This window comes from Eretmochelys imbricata, chromosome 5 (genome assembly GCF_965152235.1).
Source record: "Eretmochelys imbricata isolate rEreImb1 chromosome 5, rEreImb1.hap1, whole genome shotgun sequence".
In the NCBI taxonomy this organism is placed as follows: Eukaryota; Metazoa; Chordata; order Testudines; family Cheloniidae; genus Eretmochelys; species Eretmochelys imbricata.
In genome coordinates, this window is record NC_135576.1 from 33,272,656 (window position 1) to 33,291,651 (window position 18,996).

Below are 18,996 nucleotides of genomic sequence, written 5' to 3' on the forward strand. Positions count from 1 at the left end.
TTAAAAAGAACTCCAATTTCATTTGTGGCACAGGGTACTTGTTCCAGAGGGAACAAAACACTTTCTCAGAGTCCTTTCATTGGCATACCATGAAGGATAAATATTGCAGCACAACTTCAAAAGTCAACACTCCCATCTTGTGGCTGATGCAGAAAAAGCACATTTTCAATAAATGCCATAGGGCTAGACCTAACATAATGGAGTTGCTCCTTCAGATGTCGTAACTGAATTTGAATCTTACCTTGCTAAGGGTTGGAGGTAGGAAGGATGCTGAACTCTGTTTCTCCCATATTTTTTTATTATAGCCTTACCCATCAGGCCTGGAATTTCTGTAATACTAATGTAGTAGTTTGGAGTGGAGAATGAAAGTCCATTTAAAATATTCATTTTCTGACCTTTGGATCTGTTATGTTATTGGTCTCTGAAGAAGAGAACAAAGCTGCTATACTCCTCTTTACCTTGGTCTTCCCAGCTGATCTTATCTTGATTTCCTGGTATGGTTGGTATCTCTTACTGAAATCTCGAAAGTCTTAACTTATAAGGTGCTGTGACACCCTGGTTATTGATAAATGGTATGTAAATGATATAGATAGATGCTTGCCAAGTATTTTTGTCTGGTTGACCTGTTCCTTCTTATAGGGAAGGGACTATCTTCTTACTGTCTCTCTCTACAAGACCTAGAGAAATGGGGTCCTGATTCTTGACTGGTTTTCTTGACAAAACTAATAAGTAGCAATAATTGTGAATTATTTGTGCCTGTCCCCTGAGAGAGTGTTTGACCTACTAGAAGAAACTTAATTGGAAGCCACTTGATATTGTAACCTGGAATATTTAAATAATGGAATTACTTGTTTTAACTATATGTGCAGAGCCAATTCATGGGAAATGCCAACAGTCCCTTAATACTTAAATATATTTGATCAGTAATGGTAGTTTGTGTGACCGTGGCCTTATAAGGGGACCTGATGTTAAGAGTCTGGGTGCTCAGCACTTTTTGAAAACGGGGCCTCTTTAAGGCACCCAAAATTGCTCATCACCTTCTGTCTTATACACTACAAAAACAGGTCTTTGATTTGTCCAGAGAACAGGTACAAGACAGTTAATGACAACTTGATCTTCCCCAAACTGCTCTGCCAGTATGATCTAACTACAGTAGCTCATGAGAAATCTGTCAAATTGATGAAATTCTAAGTGTAAATGATACATACTAGTTCCTTGCATGTTAAGGAGTAAGGCAGTCCCTTGACACTTTTAAACAAATATATTTGATAAGTAATGGCAGCTGGTGTGATTGCAGATGAGCAGGGGAGCTGGTCAAAGCTTGTAATTTCTGTTCTGCATGAAATTCAGAGATTTCAAAAATTGTTTTCTTTCTGAATCAGGACAAAACCAAAGAACTTTGAAATTTCCCACAAAACAAAACTTTTGGTAAAACAAAAACAAAACAATAAAACATTAATTGACATGTAAATTTTGATCTTATTTATATTATAAATTTTAAACTTCCAGAATCAAGTCATTTGAAATGTTCCATTCTGATAAGGTTGGAAAGCTTCAACCTTTCAATAGGGTGGGAATGTTCCAAGCCTAATAAACACATTTTTCACAATGAAATTGTCAAAGCTGACATGTTTCTCAAAGGTATTTTCGAACAATAAAAAAAAAGATCTTCAGGACATTTTTTCACCAGAGCCAAAGTGCAGTATATCTTTGAGAATTTACTTGTTGACTATAGAGGTACAACGTATGCTATCTCTGTAACAGAATACAGTAGTCTTCACAGTCTGAAGCAGCTCCTGAGGTCAGACCTTCAAAATCTATATGCATGACTTACTACTAGAGCTACTGCTAAAATCCCGATACCAAGCTGGGATATGTACAATCACCAAATTAGCACACCACTCATTCCTACTACTACAGAATTCCAAAAGGCTTTCTGCTTGCTGAATTGTGTTATTAACTCCTTATGCTAAGAATAGAAATTAAATTAAACTGCTAAATAAATCAGGAGGTTTCAAACCTTTGAGTGCTACATGAATTCTAGAGCATTAAAATAGGAGTTTTCATGCTGATGTGCAGTGATAAAATACCTACTGCATATGGGTTAAATTTGACATTGGGCCAAATTTTGCATTCAGTTTGCACCTGTTCAACACTGCAGAAGTCAGGATTTGTATCACAGAATGGATTTCTATCCCCTGCCTATAGCCTACCAGTTGTGGAATCATGTGGATAAAAGATGCCAAAGAGTTGTTGCTATGTGACTCTATTTTGATACCTCAGTTCTTTTTGTTTTTTTCATTGGGAGGAAATACTGCTCTCTGTAGAAGATGAAATTGACAATGGTTCTGTTTTTCTATCCTTTGATCACCTAGAATAGGGATTTTTGCAGTCTTTTGTGGTGTGGCCCACATCTTCAGAGAAATTATCTCATGGACATTGATTTTCTCTTCAAATAGAAGATATTGGGTGTAGCTGAGAATCAATCTGTTGTTGTGCCTTGGATCCAGAGATATCAAAGCACTTACAAATTATCTAAGGGTATGTCTACACTGAGAACGGGGGAAAGAGTATGTTTTTAGCTAACCTGCATTAGCTAACTTGGATTAAAATGTCAGTTAAGACAGGGCAGCTTGGCTTTTAGCTTGGTAAGCTGCTTGAGTTCAACTCCAGGCTCCGCTATAGGCTTAACTTGAGTTGCTATCCCAAGTTGAAAGCTGATTTGCTGTGCCTTCGCTGAACCACTAGCCAACTCACATTAAGAACATGCTTTTTGTTGTTGTTGTTGCAGTGGAGACATGTTCTTACTCTCCAAATCACCCCTGTGAAAAAAAAAGTTTTATTTGCTTCATTTTAGCCCTAACCAGTATCTGTCTATTGAAAGTCTTTCTAAAAGCCTTGTCCCTTCCCAAATCCCCACAAGAAAAGGTGTTTTCAGTCAATTCATGAATCTAGGCTCTGACGTACCATGGATGGGAGCAAGTTCCAAAGCTGATGGACCTTTACCAAGAATTCTTTGCCAGCCATCCTCTCCCATTTAGACTCAGAGGACTCCAAAAGATCACACCTGTGGTATGGAAAGAGAAGCCATTTCTCCTGTAATGAGATTCCAAACCACTGTGGGGTTTATACTATAGGTTAAAACGAACACCTTGAATTCCATTCAGTCACATATTACAGCCAGTGAAGTGTCTGGAACTCTGTCATGTGCTTTTTATCTGAGGCTCCCTCAGAAGAAGTGGGTGGCCACATTGTTCAACTGAACAATGTTGTTAATCTTGTTCATTATGGAGGTGCCTAAGTAACAAACAAAATTGGGACCCCCATTATACTATGCAATGCACAATATAGTAGACAATTCCTGTCCCATAACATTACAATTTAAATAGAGAGGACATACAATAGTGGAAAGGTATAGAACATACAAGCAAAGTACACAAGATGATGGTAAATAGCATTTTAGTTCACAGTCTTTTTCGGGGGGAGTTAGTTAGGAGGTGGTAGCTAAATGGAATGACAAGTGTAGGGAGCAGGGATGCAGGGAGAAAAGCATTTGGGAAGAAAGGTATAAGGGGCAAGTGAAGACTGAGGAAGGGGGCAGGAAGGAGTTGGAGCAAACAGGGCAGAAAAAGTCAGTCAAAACTGGAGAAAAATATCAGTGTCTGTCCCAGTATCCCCTGCTTAAATAGCTGCTTCAACTGCTCTGCCATCTTCAGTCTGGCTGGCTCCTCCCTACAGTTTCTTTCCCAAAGCTCACATGGCTGAGGGGAGGAGGGATGCTGCATGGTCTTAGTTTCCCGCAGAGGCAGGGGCCCTCCAATGCACAGTTCTGGGAATGGGGTGGCCCCAGCTGGGACCCATTACTCCTTTCCCAATGCAACAATCCCTGCTTAAGATGCATCTGTAGCTTCTCCAGTGGGTTTTTCTGTCTGGCTCTTCCTTGCTCTAGTTTCCAAACATCCATAGTGAGTAGCTCGGTTCAGAGTGTATTACAGTATCCTGACCTCAAAATGATAAAGGCTTGAGCAATGCAGGCCTACATCCACCAGAAAAAGTCAAGTCAATCATGGGGAAAAAACACTCTTGGTCCCTGCTAGTATCTGGGCAATGAGAAAAGTGGTATTTTTTTCACTGTCCCCTAAAGAGTTAAGATTTTTCCAGAGGAAACTCATTGTTGAATGAAGACCATATATAGAAAACTTCAGCCCTCAATGTAAATGTTTGGGAATGGAACAAGCAAGTGAAAATAGGGGTCTATAGTGAAAATGGGTTTTGCAACCTCAGTTGTAATAGTCACTACAGGCAGTTGCAATAAAAGCCATGCTACAGGAAAGTTAGGTCCCCTGGCCTGATTTGTCAGCCTGAGCTCCTTCCACTTTTTATAGTGTGAGCCAAAGCACTGATGAATTGCAGCCTTGAAAACTTCCCACCATCATTCACCTGGGACATTTTTTGGTTTTGGATTTGTTTGTTTGTTTTCCTTCCAATCATCATGGTAAAGAGAAGGCAAGTTTTGTTTTGGCCTGGGCCTCTACATTTTTATGATAGATGTGCAAGGTTGGATTACTCCATCCTGTACACTCACACAGGATTGAAGAATAGCAAACAAAAGTTCAGTATAGTTAGAATGAAAATCTTCTCCACTCTGGAAAGTTTAGATCTTGGTTTGACCTTTATGGTTAAGGCCCATTACTTAAATGCAAGTCATTAGCAGCATATAGGCTCGCTTTACACACAAGAGGGCCTTGTAGATGTCTCAGAGCATAAGCCAGTCCTAGTGACAGACCATATATGTAATTGAAGTAATGGGAGCCAAAAATAAAATAGAGCTCACTAGGCCATGCAAAAATGACTTCTGTATAAAGGAAAAGTTAAATATATAACCATTGTTCAGGTACATAAGTTGGGGAAAGTCAGGGTGGGTTTTGTTTTGGCAAAACTTAGTCACTGAGTTTGGAGTTTGCATGAAAGAGGCAAAACTTGACAAGTTCTGGATTTTGTTTTTGGATTCATGGCCTGTAAATATATATTCATACTTTCCACCTTTTGTCCTGTTCAGTTGCAATTCCTATGTTGAAAGAGTAACTTCCTTTGCTAAGTTTTGCTCTTTTACGTTGATGAGACGTGAAGGAATAATTAAGAAAAAAAAATGACCCTAAAATTAAGTCTTCAAAAAACACTTGTATAATAAAGCATCTCTAAAACATATAAACATAAACATAAAAATGGCCCTACTGGGTCAGACCAAAGGTCCATCTAGCCCAGTATCCTGTCTTCCAACAGTGGCCAATGCCAGGTGCCCCAGAGGGAATGAACGGAACAAGTAATCAAGTGATCCATTCCTTGTCATTCATTCCCAGCTTCTGCTAAACAGAGGCTAGGGATACTAGCCCTGCCCATCCTGGCTAATAGCCATTGATGGACCTATCCTCCATGAATTTATCTAGTTACAAAATTATATAAATTCAACAACTGTAAGCCTATGTGATTCTCACCCAGCATATGCATCCTGAGTATTTTGAAATACTGTAATTTAAGATTTGTATTCTTACTGTCTCATTCTAGTCCAAGAGTGTCTGCTAGCTATTGCCTCTCTGAATAATCTTGCACCTACAATTTATCTTTATAAAGGTGTTAAAGAGTAAACAATAGACTCAATTCCAATAATTTGGCCACATCAATATTACTGATATTAAACAACTCACTCTGTCAGTGAGGATCCAGCTGTAAAAAGAAACATTTGGCTAGTAATTGGACTAATGGCTGCAAAGAGGTTGTGATTTGGTCACTGCCCTGAGTGAGGCTGAAAGGTGTGCAGGTTTTTTGTTTGTTTGTTTTGCCATTTCAAAACACATCATACTGCCAGCCAAACTCAGTGATATAAAAAGACATAGCACAGATCTCCATCTAATGTAAATTGTCATAATTTACTCCATCTGAGGATCGGCTCCCTTAAGTATAAATTGGCCAGGATGTGTGTAAAGTGGTGTAGTTTGTACATAAAGTCTTCAGTGTTTGTACAAAACAACTGTAATCCACAAATGCCTGTTTGTTGCTTCATATGCTACCCCATTCCCCTGTTACCCCCTAACTTTGGTGTGACGGTTACATTAATTTTGCAAGCAAATTTCCCGTTTTCTAAGTAGCTTACACGTAACATAACTTCCATCACAATTTATAGCCTCTCTGAATTTACCCCAGAGATTTGCGGGAGCTGCACCCACTTATACCAAATCTAGAACTGGTCTTGCATGTTTATGAAAACACAGCAAATTTGAAAATTGCACAAAAATTAAACACTAATTATTTTCCCAGAGCTGTTTAACACGTAGAAGACAATATGCTTCTCTTCTGAAGTTTTGTTGTGTTCAAACTGTTTTTCTACTTTACATAATTAATCAAATCTAGGTTGTTCATCTGACCTTTCATTCACAAGAGCATCTGGAAAACAAAAGCATTGTGTAATCTCATTTGCAATCCTTGTTCTTCCTTACTCATGTACTTTTCCTGAACTTTGATAAAATCTTAGTCTGAATTTAGTTCACTGGGTATTTTCTCACTAGGGGAAGGTCTTATGTCTATTTTTCAGCTGCATCCTTCTATGAAATATAATTAACAAGCAGAGACAGTCCTATGATACTAACTGGAACTGAATAGTCAGTGTAAGATTGTCATTAACCTCTTTAGGCTCCACTGAGCCACTGCTCTCAGAGAAGAGCTGCTATTAGAAAGCTATCTGTAACTCGTTTTTTAAATAAAATATTTCAAAGTCACAAAAATCCATTGAAGATTTAAAAAAAACTTCAATACTCTATGGATAAAATATTACTTCCAAGGTTTACTCAAATCTGTAACAGCCTGCACTGATTCAGTATTGCAAACATTCCCCGAATGGCTCTGCTGCTCCATGTACTGTACAGATTCGTTCTTTCTTCTTTCTTGTATATGGAGTTATTACTTCTAGGTTTCAAAAATGAAATCACTCACATTTTGTGTAGTACTTTGCAGATCATATTTATCATCTGTTTCAGTGGTAGGGGAAATCAGAGTCTCAGTTAGCAAAGTCTTGTCCCCAAGGTTTGACTGCAGAGGACGGTGTTTACACATAGAAAACAAAATGGATTTACATTATTATTAAGCCAAACTCTCCAGGACTGAATTCTGTCACTCTTACTCACATGTGTAGCCCAATTCACTGGGACTACTTAAAGTGAGGGCGACTCAGCATCAGTATAGGCTTGTAATTTGTTGTACAAGCCAGTCTTGTGATTCCCTGTGCATTGTCAAAGACGTTCCTCCTGTCTGATTGCCACTTAGGTCTACATGGCAATCAGATCTGTGATTGCAGCACATTAGACACATGCTAGCTTGGGTACCAATAGCAGTGAAGCCATGGCAGCACAGGTTAGCTGTCCAAGTGCACCAGGAAACCTGAGTATGGGCTTGTACACTGCTAGGCTTTGCTGGTGTTGCTTCACTGCTATCTCAACTTGAGATAGCTAGCTTGGGTATGACTACATGACAATCACACCTCCATCTGCAGTGAGAGCCTGTTTGTACCTTCAGCCCATAGCCCTCCCTCATCATTCTCCCCTGTACAGTCATAAAAAGTTGAAGGATCGTAACTGGATCCTGACAAAGGCCCCAACGTCCTCATCATTTGTTTGTGCCATTATAGTGACTTCTAGTGAAAAATTCTAATGCACTCAGGAGTATGGAAATGACCTCGGTCAATAGTCAAGGAGCAGGTGTATTCCTGAAAAACAAAGCTGCTGTTTTCATACATACGGTGAAGTGACAGACTTACAAGATAAATGGCTGCTTAATAAGAAGTTTAAAATAAAAAAGCTTTCCACAAAACAGCAGCACTTTGAGTTGATCTACTTTTTTGTGGGTTGCAGGGCTTTTTATAGAAGAGACTTTCAAAAGAGCTTGAAGAGCAATTTTATAGGGAGAAATGCTGTAAACCTAAGGATATGTCTACACCACCATTTATGTGGCTATAACCTATGTTGCTGAGGGGTGTGAATAAGCACTGGTGTGAACAGAGCTATGTTGGCAGGAGAGCTTCTCCCACCAACATAGCTGCTGCTCATTAGGGGTGGATTAATTAAGTTGATGGGAGAGCTCTCTTCTGTCGGCTTAGAGCAGTTACACTAGAGAGCTTGCAGCTGCAGCTACACCGCTGTAAGCTCTCTCGAGTAGCTGCTCTGCTGTAAACTCTCCAGTTCAGTCATAACCTAGGAGGCAGTCAGATCTAGACTCTAGAAGAAGGAGTATAGGATTGGGAGACAGGAGCACCCTCATTCTAATATCTGTTTGCTGTGTAGCTTTAGGCAAGTGACTTCACTAGTAAGTTTCCATTTCCTAATTGGAAGGGGAGGCAGAATTTAAACAGGGGTTTCCCACAACCAACGTGAGTACTCTAAGTACTAAGCTATCGGGATATTCTTTGCAGCGGAGCCCTCCCCCTCTAGTCTGTCCCTAACCACCAGCCTACAGAATCATTGAACTCACAACTGTGGGTTTAGCAGGCCAATGCTCAAACCACTGAGCTATCCCCTCCCCTCTTCCCTGCCACCTTCCTCTCTCTAACCCAATAACTATTTATTTAAGTATAAATCCACAGCAGAACAGTCTTTAGGCCAGAGAGGGAATGATTCTGTGGTCCAGTGGTTAGGGCATCCATGTGGGAGACCCAGGGTCCAGTCTCCCTGCCCTAGTCACTCTTCCATTATTTATCCACAGGGGCACAGTTTCAACAGGAGAGATTGAGGGAGCCCCACATCAGTATAGCCCTTAGCTCAGTGGGTAGAGCTCTCTTCTGAGGATTTGTACAGGGGTCTCCCACCCCTTTCTCCCCATCTTGTAGAGAGGGGGAACTTGAACCTGGGTGTCTTCCATTCCAAGGGAGTGCTCTAATCACTGGTCTAAAAGTTATAAGGTGGGTAGTGCCCAGATTGTAGGTTGTCTGGCCTAGCTGTCACAGCTGGGCTCAAGTCCACACGTCAGGGACGGTAGTCAGTGAGCAGTGGTTGGAGGAATCACTAGGGCTGGGTTCAATAATCAAGAGTCAGGGTCCAATTCAGGCTGGGGTTAGAAATCAGGAGACAAGTCACAGCAGGCCTGAAATCTGTGTTGTTGCCCAGACAATTTCCTGGAGCACCCTCCAGGATTAAATAGGGTGGTTGGCCAGTCAGAGGGCTGAAGTGCACTGTCTCTCTGGCTCCCCTAGGTGGTACTTCCTGCAGTGCCTATTGGCCCCAATGCTCCCTGGCCATGGCTCTGCATGGCCTCCTGGTGGCACTGTGGTAATGTTAGCCATCCCAGGCTCTGCAGACCTGCGTTCTAGGCCTTGCATCCTTACAGCAGGTCCTTCTCCTACAGCCATTTTGTATGGAGCAATGAAGGTGCCTAACACATTCCTGCAAGAAATGACTTAGGTGCCTGACTCCAGGAGAAGGGTGTCTGTTTGTGGCTCTCTAAGCGGAAACAGGCACCCAGTCCAAGCTGCAAGGAGGCACCTAGCTCCACAAGATGGAGGGGGTGGTTTAGGACACACCCCTCTCATTGGTGTCTCCTATTGGTTAGCTTAGCCTGCTCTCTGCTTACTGTGCTGGCTTTTGAAGATTGTATTCTAACGTGCCTACTCTCCCCATTCATTGTGTAGACAGCATACACACCAACTTGGCTTTGTGGATCGCAGTGTTGTTCCCATGATTTTCTAGTGCCTATAAGGCTCCATGATGCTCTGTGTTGCAACACCTAAATCCCTTGATGCATCCTATTGCTTGAGATTGACTGTAAAGTGCTACATTAGAACTAGGTATTAAAATTATAATCTGCCTGGAAAAAAGACCTGCTCACCCCCCTTCCTCAGCAAATGTTTAACAATGACAGCACTATACAGAAGTGACACATAAATAAGACTTTTACCTACAAATTCCACTACATTAGGTTTGCTAACATATTGTGAAGTTGTAGTATTTTTAATTCAAACCAAACCACAATTTTCAAACTGAGTAAAGTTTATGTTGTGCTACTTTGCTTGCTTTATATATACACTTATTGGCTAATATATAAAATGCAATATGATTTTGATTAATGTAGAAGAAACTGCATTTTCAAATATCAGGCCGATTCTGACCCATCTTCCCTCCTTACAGAAATCACAGTGTATTTAAGACCTTAAATAGATTGGGATTCCATTGTGCTAGGTACTGTACAAATATAATTTCACAATCAGATCCCATTCATTTCAGTGCACTTCACATGGACACAAGGGTCCGCACTATACAGTAAGTCCTCCAGAAAGTATAGAGATGCCACACCTCCTGTACATTCTTCAGGTAGATTTTGGTTGCCTCTGAGACACTTCCTGCTATGGGGGGAGGGGGAAAGGAAGCCTAAGCCAGGGCAGTCACAGGCTGCAAAACCGGAAGTTTTGTTATCTCGTTTCTGTGTATAGCTCCTGTTCCTAATAAAGGGTTTACATTGAAACTAGTCTGCTGGTCATGAAGATGCTACCTAGTGCCAGGAGTGGAAGTCACAATGTGCTGGAAGACCCTTGGAGAGGTAACATTGAAATGGCTACTACAGAGCCTGTACAACTGCAAGTAAGTCTCCCACCAGCCCTGAGATTCAGGGGAAATGCTTAATCATCTGGATCACCTTGATCAATTGGTCCTTCAGCCCTCATATAGATTGTGCTGATCACAACAAGTCTTCCATTTTTCTTAATATGCTTTTTGCTTAATATGACTGTAAATGGCTCAAACAGTAGTTTGAGCTGCATATGGAAACCACAGGGGCAATTAAACTGGAGGATGACCAAAAGATCGCTCTTCTCTTAACAGCAGCATGCTCAGAAGCCCTAGATGTACACAACACATTTCATGGCGGGCAGGGGAACGGGGAACTTTGCAGAAATAATGAAAAATGTTTGAGGATCACTATGTCCCTAGGAAAAAATCTTACTTGTGAGAGATATGTTCACCATGAGAACACAGAATGAAGGAGAAACAATAGAGGAGTTTGCCACAGATTTAAGAACTAAAAAGTCAGTTCTATAAATATGGAATATTAAAAGACCCATATTATCCTGGAATGTAACAACAAAAATGTCTGTGAACAGTTACTAATGGAGATGGATTTGATGCTAGAAAGGGCAAAAAGTATATGCCATGCAGCAGAACAAACTGAAACACAAATAAACGGCCTAGAGAAAAGTACTGACCATATAACTGATTACCATAGCTAAACCACCAAGGGAAGAGTTCACAGAAGTTAAAATGGCCAAGGAGAGAAACAGAAAGCATTTGGGGGGGAGGAACATGTGTGGAACATATCAGAAGTACAGAGCTTCCCAGCAGAAAGAATCAGTGATATTTCACAAATAACTCTTAGTTCCATTGGACAAAGTTGGAATTGATATGTTCAGCCTAGGAAGATATGATCACCTGGTTATAATGGACTATTTTACCAATTTCCCAAAAGTAGTCTCACTTGAAGATACCATAGCTTCAAGGCACATTAAATCTGTGTTTGCACATCATGGAATTCCAAGAAAAGTAATAACTGACAACAGACCACAGTTCAAAAATAGAGAATTTTTGGTCTTTACTAAAACGTACAGCTTTCATCACAAGACATCTAGTCCCAGATATCCTCAAACCAATGGATTAGTTGAATGTGAAGACGCACAGTGAACAAATTGCTCAAAAAGACAATGGATGCAATATTTGGCACTACTCAATTATAGAGCTACAATACTATATAGTGTGAAAGTCACCTGCTGAACTGCTCTATGTAAAATACCCGATTACCAGATATGTGACAAAAAAAGACTGGTTGAGAAGTCAGTTATAGTGAGGGGAAAAAGACTGGGAAAGTACAATCAGACAAAAATACGACAATATAGGAACAAGACCTTTCCCGCAGTTAAAAAACATAGGCTCTTGAGAATTTGGCAAAGTGGACACTGGCCACTCAAAGCTACAGTGATCACTGATGAAGGCAAAATTTTACAAAAGAATTATAAGCATCTGCTCAAGATTCCTGAGAACTTGGCTGCAAACGTCACACGTCAAAAATAATTCACAGATTCATCCTGTTATTGACTGAACGGTCTTTTACAAACAAAGATTTGTCTAAAGACGCTTTTGCAATACAGCAGATTGGGGAGATTGCTGAACACTCTAAGAAACTGATCAAGGCATATTAACATGTTAAAGCAACCTGAAGGATTGTTAAGTCAGTTTATATATTTGTTATAGTTTGTTATTTTAGTTCAGAAAATTGAAAAGGAATCTAAAAAAGGGAAGATAGTCTACAGAGTAAGTTCTCCAGGAAGTGATAGGTGCTATATGTCCTGTATGCTCTTCAGGCAGCCTTTGGTTTCCTCTGAGACATTTCCTGCTGGGGAGCAGAAACAAAGAAACCCAGGGCAGGGTAGTCAAAGGCTGCAGCTTCATAGAGTAGCAGGAAGTTTTGTAACCTCATTTCTGTATATAGTTACTGTCTATAATGAAGGGTTTATCTTGAAACTAGACTGCTCATTAGTAGATGCTACAGGGTCCACCTGCAGGATCTGATGCAGGATCAGAGTGTATAGAGAAAACAATTCCTGCCACACTAGCCTTACACTAAGAATAAGAGAGAGAACAAGAGGGTGAGCAAATGAAAGCAGTGCCTTGTGGACAAAGCACTTGACTGGGACTCAGATATGAGTGCAATTCCTGGCCCTGGCACAGAACTTCTGTGTGAGCTTGGGCAAGTCACTTAATGTCTCCCTCCCCTATCTGTAAGACAGGAATAATAATAGAGAGTAGGAGAAAGGAAGTACTATCTTGTCTATGTAAAATTTTAGCAACTTGGGGCTGGGATTCTTGTTATTTGTACATGCAGTGTCTAGCACAGTACTGAATGAGGCCTTCAAAAACTACCGTAACCCAATAATAAAGGAAGGGTGGTGGGAAAAAGGACAGGGTCTCAGTAATGCATTATCAGTTTATGATGTTCCATTGGCATCCTCATAGAAGTGGGTTTGGGAAGTGGAAGGAAAAAAAGATAGGGAGTTCTACCCCAGTATGGAGCAGGGCAGCTTCCAACCTCACCCTCGTGAGCACTCGGGAGGGAACCAACTACATCACACCCCAAGAGAATATGCTCTGCATACCAAGGAACCTCACCAAGTCCCCTGATTGAAAGCAGGTCTGCTGATACCTCTAGTGTGCTCTAGCCAGAGTTAAATGCTCTTTCTGTCTAACGGGCTTTAGCTTTCAGGTGGTGCAGCTACTCCCTCTGAACCATCTTGTGCTGACAGGATGAGTCTGTTAACTCATCAGCAGCTGGAATTGCTCTGTTTCCCACCCCTGTGCTGAGTGCACTTCCTGTTAATAAAGATGGGGTTTGGCCCTACATTTAAAAAGTAGCAATTTGTTTCTGCCTTAGAAAGCACAGAACTACTATAGAAACATATGAATAACTGAGTGCTTCAAAAACATAATATCCTGTCTGGGGAAGTGAAAAATAACAGGCATTTCCTTCACTTCTTTTAAGTGCTGTCCCCTTTAAGTATCAGATGTTGGGAATCTGCTCGAGACAATAGATAACGCTAAAAGAGAAACACATTAGGAAGGTTGACATGTGTGCTTCTATATAAAGCGCAAAAAGATGAGCATAGTTCATCTAACTAATCCAATATGGTGCAGGTTTTTAAGGAATGGCTTCTCTGTCCTATTTGGAATCTGATAAACAATTAAGGAGATGAAATACATATTGTATACATTTAACGTGATCATCATCAGTATCAGTGCTGATAAATTATTGCCAACTGATCTCCCTACAGGTTATGACCTGAAAGTTAGTATTAGCAATTAGAACACTAAGTTAGTATGTCTTTAACTGTCTTACTGCAGTATATTTGAAAACTGATTATAATTGATTCAGACTACTCCCACCAGGGCACATGTTGAAGCAGATGTTCAGCTGGTTTAAATGGGCATAGCTCCACTAAAGTCAAAGGTAAGAGAGCAAATAAAACTCTTTAAATTGAATTGGGGCAGATTCTGATCTTGATTACAACAGAGAAGTCATTAGACATACTCGGGTGAAACTGAGATCAGAATCTGACCAACTGTTTTATTTATTTTAATTAGCTCAGTGATATTATATGAGCTGAAGATTGGCCCACAGTGCCTGATCTTGAGAAGTTCAGAGGATTCAGCACCTCTAAGATCAGGCTCACTAACTACATTTTTGAACTAATAAAATTCAAGTAAAATCACTTTCATATTATGGTCAGAAGTAAGTGAAAATCAGTCAGCTAGAGGGGATGAAGAGTTCTTGGAGGCATGAGTGTTCAGAAACTTACAATGATGTGCAACTTTATTTCAGTTTAGCTAAGTGATTGGGATACCACTAGGTAACAGCCAGTTTCACAGTAAAAGTCTAACATTTGATTTTTCTAATCATTTATCCACTACGCTTCAGTTTCAAGAAAAGCCTTAAAGACTTTTTAAAAGTTGGACATTAAGGCCTAGATTCTCAAAGCTCTTTAGGCCCCTCTCTGCCATTTTGAGCACCTCACTCCACCATTTAGGCATCCCTAACATTTTCAAAACTTCCACTCAGCTGCCACCACATCTCCTTGGTGCCTGAATTGCTACTGGTCAGCTTTCGGAAAGCCACCTAAGCCCTGATGCGGCCTCACAGCTAATAGCACAGCACCCACACAAGAGATAGCCAGGTACAGGGCGACATAAGATAAGCATGAGAGGGGTATCAAGTGGGAGGGAGAATGAAACCCCAGCTTAGAAGTGAACGTTCTGAAAGCACATAACCGAATGTGAGGGGGGGAGGGGCTTTCAGCTGCTAGGGCATAGGTTACCTAAGTAGCTGACCTGATTTAGGTGCCTAACTCCAGGAGAGGTCCATGGCTAAGGATCCCAAGTGGAAAGAGGTACACCAGGTCAGTTGTTTAGGAACCTGAGCCCCTCCCATCTCTGCACCCTGCCTCAGTATTTCTCTCTTGAGTAGCTTAGGTGGCTCTCTACTCAACTTGCTGTCTTCTCAGAATCCCTTCCTTGGGTTCCTAACTCTCCCATGCATTGTATGAGAAGCCTGCACGCCTAGCTCAGCGATGAGGAGTCTATTAAGTGGCAGAGTGTCTGGGGGTTAGGAATTGTATCACTGAGCAGAGAAACACCTATGTATCTTTGAGGATGTGGGCCTGAGTACTTCCTCCTATAAATAAATAGACTAAACTAATAGGTCAGGTCTAATTTTCACCACTATAAATCCAACATAACTCAAGTGACTTTGCTGTTGTAACCAAGATCAGAATCTGGCCCAATTACCATAGAGGATTTAGATACCTTTATTTGTTACTTTACCTTTTATTAATGTACTTGTCAGAGCCAGGTTGTGGGCAGCCAGACCTAGTACTCAGAGCCAGAGTCCACAAGCACAAGACAGGAGTCAGAAAAACAGGAGGTCAGAGGCAGAAGAAAAACCAGAGAGCAGAACCATAAATCAGGAACCAAGGTCAGGCCAGGTCAGAACACCAGGAATTCAGAGTCAGGAGACAAAATGGAGATCAGAACCACAAATCAGATGCCAGGAGTAACACTGGGTTGGGATGCCAGGAAATCAAGCCAGAGGAGCGGGAGCAGGAAGCACAAGGCACACAGTCCAGAACAGGGTGATGCCCAGTTGTTCAGATAGCTTCCTGTCCCTGGCTTAAGTAGGGCCTGGAGACCAATCAGCTGCTCGGTGACTCCGCCAATAGTACTGCAGGGGTGAAGCTTCAAACTGGGGCTGGGCTTCATGGGTCCCAAGTAAGCAAGGATCAGCAGGCTGCCAGATGGAGGGTTAGAGCAGGGCTGTTCCTATAAACCCTGCAGACCCAGATTTGAGACCTTGGATGATGACAGTACAGTTATATACAACTTAGAGAACAGAATAACTCAGAATAGACACATAGATCCAAATATAATGATGATTCAGGAAATCCTAAAGAAATCCTATAACCAGAACTATCCATGAAGGGTCCACTTTGATATTATTTAATACTTGTATTACATTAGGTGTCCCCCCCTCCCTGCTCCCATTGTGGTAGGTGCTCTGCAAATAGTGTAAAAGTTGGTCTCTACCTCAAAGGGTTTATACTCTAAGATAACATCCATCAAGTAGTGGTAATGAACAATTAGTATGGTGGGAATGAAACCGAGGGTACCCAATTATAACATGCATTCATGCAGGCCAAATAGCTAAGATAAACATCAGAAGTCCCAACTGGCCTTATACCTAACCATAATAAGTTGATCGTTTCCCATAGGCTTCATGGCAGCAGTGTCTCTTGAAGAAGGATTTGAAGGAGGACAAAGTAATGGCTTTATAAGCAGATTCATATCCAGAGAACAGTGATGATGTGGGTTATTTTTGTTTGCTGTTTCTACACCGCTTTTGTCTTTTTAAAAAGTGTTAAGTAAATTTCATGTTTGTGAAAGGGGCCCTGACTGGCAGCCTCAGAACTCTGGTGACCTGTTCAGTCTGTCACCAGAACAGGTACAACATAGAGCACAACAATGCAAGCTTTTCATATGTGCTCTGCCGATATGCCCCCAAACCACATAGAGGGAAAGAAGATTGGGACTCAAAATAGTGGGCAGATGAATGAAAATGAATCTGAACCAAAGGATCCTATTGGAGTTATCTTCTGATGTAGGTTTAGGCAGGATGACATAAAACTCTTGTTTAACTGACTTGAAATTGCCACAAATAAAAATACACATCCAATAATTCTATACATTGGATTGCAGAATATATGGTATTTTAAAGTTACAACCACAAGGTAGCAGAAGAACTTTAACTTGAGCTGCATCCAGTGCTGTAACAAAAGTCTGGGCAGATAAGAAAAGCTCATTTAAAAAAAAAACACTCAAGACATTCCTTCATGACATGAATGCTAACATTCAGTTGTGTTTGGAAGTACAGCGGTGGGAAAAACTGCATAATATGTAATGTAGTCACATCACAGGGAATGTTTAAAAGTTATATTTTATAACCCATGAAATACAGTAACATTTCTCTCATTAGATTTGGGTTTTTTTTAATTGTTTAAAGTCTGGGAGCTGATTACAATGTGAATTCAATTTTGTTCTGTCATTGAATGAAGTACTCGTTTTCTTGGTGATTACATGTGCAGATATTCCTAATTTCACAATAAAAAGGGTGTAATTTTTTTGTTTTTTCATTAAACTTCAGTATCTTTTCAATTTTAATTTTTTCTTTATATCTAACTTCCTTTTACCTTTTGGGGTTGGGTTCTTCCTTTGAAATCAGTGGAAGTTAGACTCCTAAATACCTTGGTCGACCTGGTGCTTAGCCTTGGCCTAGCTTTGTTCCCTTTGAAGCTCATGGTAGAACTCCCACTGATCTCAGTAGAAGCAGGGGTAGGCCAAGCAGTGCACTTTTGGAATTCCCATCTTTGTTTCTAAAGCACAGGGTTTTTAGCAGCGCTGTTGAAATCATATAATTTGAGTCTACATAAGAAATATAGAGGAAAAAATTTAACTCACAAAATGGCTTTAATAATTGTTCCAACATTTGGAACCTGCCCGAGTTGTCAGCAGGCGACCTGGTACCAATCTGTGTTGGGAAACTTGTCTATTTGCTGTAGGAAATGGAAGTGGCAATTCTTCCTAATTACATATTATCTATCCTTTTGGGGTTTAACCAGCTGTCTCGTGTGATCCTTGTGGAGGTGTTAACTTTCATTTAATAAAAACAAAACAGAACAACTCTCCATTGTGTCTGGATATGATACAAGAGACAGAGACGTAGAACAAGGTCAAAAGAGGGTAATTGCAAACTCCAAGTGAGATTAGCTAAAAGAAGATCAACATTCTTTACCACAGTAATTCTAATTAAAACATTGTTCACTGTATAAAAATTTACTAACAAAGAGGTAGCTTAAAATATAGTTTTCAAAATTTATGTTTTGCTTCCAGTGTAAGGAATCCTACACATCTGATCAAAAAGTTACATATAGAAAATAACAGTTCAAGCAAATAGAGATTTAAGCATATTTAAATGTGAATGTAAATGTTTTGACTACAACTCACATAAAGGAAAAGGGAAGCTAACCACCTGAAAATTTCCCCCTTGGTTTTCACATGGTTAAATTCTGGTTATCCAGTGTGGCTCATCTTGTACGTACGAATTGCTTTTGATCAGATATATATGGAGGCACAAATTAGGCATTTGGAGGGACCAAAAGCTTTGGGGAGATTGAGTTTAGGGATTGCTAATGGAAATTAGAGACTTTTGATAAATGACAATGTCACAAATGCAAACGCACACAAATATATATATCAGAACAGCATGGCTTCTTTGCAACTATAAGTCTACGAAAAACCTGAGATTAACATTTGAAGTGAAATATGGGAGCTAGGTAATGATCTGGATTACAAACAAGTCTTTTATTGCATTTAGTAGCTGAACCATTTTTATACTGATTGGAGTGCTGTGCAAACCCTACAGTTTTTTTAAACACTTCACATTCAGCATTTGAAAAGCTTTGTCTTCCCACTTATTGTACTTATGAAGCTCATCACTTCTTCTAACAAAAATTAAACATTTTCAAGTATCTTCAACATTCAGTAGGAGGACCCGTGAAACAGAAAAAGTTTGAAAGACTTATTTTACTGCAGGGGTGGGGAAGAAAGGAGAAGTGGGGAAATGTTACACTAACCAGTCTAGGAAATGGGGAAATAACTTAAGATTAAATTCAGATGCTAAGCAAAAAAATTGCTGCTAATTACATGCACATTGCACCCTACTTTAAAGAAGAAAAGAGTAAAAACATAACCTCCTTCCCCTCACCATTTATGCCAATACTACATAATTCTCCATGCAAAATATTAAAATAAATTATTTCAGGCTTCTACAAATGTTTATACACATGAGTGTGGTATTATAAGGATAAGAAAA